Below are 3,657 nucleotides of genomic sequence, written 5' to 3' on the forward strand. Positions count from 1 at the left end.
AAAAAAAATGTTTCCTTGAGAGACTGTATCAGATGAAATAGAACAGTTTTAGCTACAATTTTTTATTTTCCCTTCATAATGGGCTAGTTCAAAGATTAAATGTAAAGTATGTCTTTTATAGTTTTATCAGTGTGGGTCAAAATCAGCTAACTCCTTTGAAAACTATCATTCTTTAAATAGAATGTAGCAAACTGTTGAGCTATAGAACTAACCACCCATGATTTTGTCTACCAACACATTCTTTACTCCTTTAATGCACATTAATCCAAGATGGCAGATGGAGTTCAAAATTTTTTTCTGAGCTCACAACTCTGGGCTAGTCCTGACCTCTCCATAACATATTATAAAAAATAGCTTCTCTAATGGCTTCAGACACTGAGGCCCTAGTTACATGAATGGTAGCTTCAATTTTGATTAATTTTTTTTTAGTCACAGTCATGTGTCTTTTCACCCTGTGAAATAAAGAAATGCATCAGCACAAACGAGAGCAAGGGACTTTGACAATTCTAAATTATTCACAAAGTTTTTCCATAATTGTGAATTCAGGGAATAGTTTTGATGCTAAGAAACAAATTGCTGCCGAAACCGGTTTGGCTCAGTGGATAGAGCGTAGGCCTGCGGACTGAAGAGTCCCGGGTTCGATTCCGGTCAGGGGCATGTGCCTGGGTTGCGGGCATGTCCCCAGTGGGGGATGTGCAGGAGGCAGCTGGTCGATGTTTCTCTCTCATCGATGTTTCTAACTCTCTATCTCTCTCCCTTCCTCTCTGTGGAAAATCAATAAAATATATATATAAAAAAAAAACAAATTGCTTACAAAAACTCATCTTGGTCCTCTTTTCCCAAAGGTTGACAATAACTATTGTTGTGTTAAACCTTATGAATTACATTTCAAAAGAAATGTCACTCTAATCTTTCTATTAATGATAGCAAGATTGAAGATTAACCTTTGCCTCAATTTCGTGACCCTTCCACAATGACTAACATAGTGTTTGTAAGTGTGGTCCAGGGATTCGCCCTCTCATTTAAAAAGCCTATGTTGTGTCTTGAACTGTGTGCCAGCACCCCCTTACTCCCCCCCCCAAAAAAAAAGACACACACACAACTCCACCACCATGGAGGAGGTACAACAACACAGAAGAATTTGCAGAGGGATCCAAGATCAAGAAGAGCAAAAATCAGCAGGATGATGGTAAAATGTTTATTGGAGGCTTGAGCTGGGATAGAAGCAAGAAAGATCTGACTGGATATTTGTCTCAATTTGGGGAAGTTGTAGACTGTACAATTAAAGCAGATCTAGTCACTGGATCACGAGGATTTGGATTCATGCTTTTCAAAAATGCTGCTAGTGTTGATAAAGTTTTGGAACTGAAGGAACACAGACTGGATGGCAAATTGATAGAGCCCCCAAAGGGCCAAAGCTTTATAAGGGAAGGGGCCACTGAAAAGGTTTTTGTGTGTGGATTGAGCCCAGATACTTCTGAAGAACAAATTAAAGAATATTTTGGAACCTTTGGAGAGATTGAAAATATTGAACTTCCCATGGATACAAAAGCAAATAAAAAAAGAGGTTTTTGTTTTATCACATATATGGATGAGGAACCAGTAAAGAAATTGTTAGAAAGCAGATATCATCAAATTGGTTCTGGGAAGTTTAAAGTCAAAGTTGCCCAACCCAAAGAGGTATATTGGCAGCAACAGCAACAACAAAAGGGAGGAAGAAGTGCTGCAGCTGGTGGATGTGGTAGTAGGGGTTGAGGTTGAGGTCAGGGCCAAAACTGTAACCAAGAATTTACTATTATGATCAAGGATATGGAAATTACAATAGTGCCTATGGTGGTGATCAAAACTATAGCCTATGGCAGCTATAATTATACTGGGTATAACAGATATGGACAGAGATATGCACATTACAGTGGCCAACAGAGCACTGACAGCAAGGCATCTCTAGCTTCTAGGAAAAATACAAATAAGCAGATTATGTTGTTTACCCAATCCCCGCTCTTTGTAACTGTCATTACATGTATGGAGTAGAATGTGATGAAATAGATTTTAAGGAAATAGTAGCATACAGAAAATACTTGTCATGAAATACAAGCACTCATTTAAAAATTTCTGCAATGCCTGCAACTTAAATCAGGATCAGATTTAGTAATAAGTTAGTTTTTAAAAAGTGTGATCTTAGCCATTTTTAAGTGTACAGATCAGTGGTATTAAATAAATTCATATTGCTGTGCAACCATCATCACCATCCTTGATGAACCTATTTTGTAGCTTGATAGTGGTGGTGATTGCACATTGTAACTCTACTAAATACCACTGAATTGCTCACTTTAAAAATGGTTAATTCCATGTTATGTAAATTGTACTTCCATTTAAAAAATAAATATATGTGGCTATTGAAATATGCAGTTATATAATGTATATTCAGGTTGGTGTTCACAGGGTTAACCAGCATCCACATCATCACAAAATGCTTCATGCATGTTTGCATACTTAAGATATTTATACATATTATAATTTTCCTTCCCCTTTTTGATAAAATAAGATTTAAACTAATAAAGGTAACTAAGTTACCAAGAAATATAATCCAAGAATATTAAAAATATGTCATTGAATTTTAAATTATCATGAACCTAACTATTGAGGATACAAGATGTGTCCTGAATGTGTAAGTTAATTTCAGTTCTTCAGCTCTGTAATGAACAGCAGTAGGTCTTTCACTCACTGAGACCAATATAATTTTTTTCTACTTTGCATGTCTATTTTAGCTGAAAGAAAAGAGAAAATAATACTCTATGAAATAAGTGAGCTTTATATTTATTGTAGAACACTTCTGAGTTGCTTCAAACAACTGTTTTTTTTTTGTCCTGGTGTCTTGTTTATCTCTCCCTGTGTTGCACTACTAATAACCATTCTAAAAACCCCATCTGCAAAATGAGGTGGGATATTAAAACATAGTTACTACCTAGAGCCTTCTTTTTTAAAGTCTTCATCAGCAATAGATAAAACCCTTCCCTTTCCAAGGCCAACATAACTCAAGGCAGCGAGTTCAAACAAAAATTTCATTTATGGCTGGTACGAGAAACCCCCTCTCCCTAAGGCCAATATATCTTCTGGCATGTTAGGTATTTCCAGAGAGGTCCTTAAGTAGAGAGATAGAAATAAATTGTTTTATATACACATAACACAAAAGGAAAAGTAGAAGGAAGTAACTCAATGAGCCAGTGCTAAAATCTTGGCGAGATACAGACATGCCTGCGCCCCCCTCTCTCCCCCGCGGGCGCAGGAACACACGGGCGAGCGCGCGCGCGTGCGCGCGCGCGCGCACACACACACACACACACACACACACACAATCTATAAAGTCCAGTGCCTGCCGTCAGCTGGTTTTTTCTGCCTGGATTCACTTGTTGGGGGAGGGGACCAAAGACAAAGTTTGAAGTGCTAGTTCCCTTTCACTACCTACCCTGCCAAGAAGCTCCCGACTTCCCCTTTCCTCCCTATCCCTTTATCCCAATAATAGTTCGTGAATCCCTCCTCCGCCCCCTCCTCCCCACGCCACTGAATCCCCCATCTTCTCCAAATCTGATTTATGCCTACCTTCTTGAGTTAATTCCTTGCAAGAACTCTTACTATCATGTGTGAGCCAGTCCACAC

General features: G+C 38.4%; 1 pseudogene across 1 annotated transcript; it reads left to right on the forward strand.

Moving 5' to 3' along the window:
* Window positions 1–1,134: 1,134 nt before the first annotated feature.
* Window positions 1,135–2,031, forward strand: LOC308511823 (heterogeneous nuclear ribonucleoprotein D-like; annotated as a pseudogene). Its single transcript has one exon. The product of its transcript is annotated as a heterogeneous nuclear ribonucleoprotein D-like (transcript).
* Window positions 2,032–3,657: the final 1,626 nt, after the last annotated feature.

This window comes from Myotis nattereri (assembly GCF_964212035.1).
Source record: "Myotis nattereri genome assembly, chromosome: X".
In the NCBI taxonomy this organism is placed as follows: domain Eukaryota; kingdom Metazoa; phylum Chordata; class Mammalia; order Chiroptera; family Vespertilionidae; genus Myotis; species Myotis nattereri.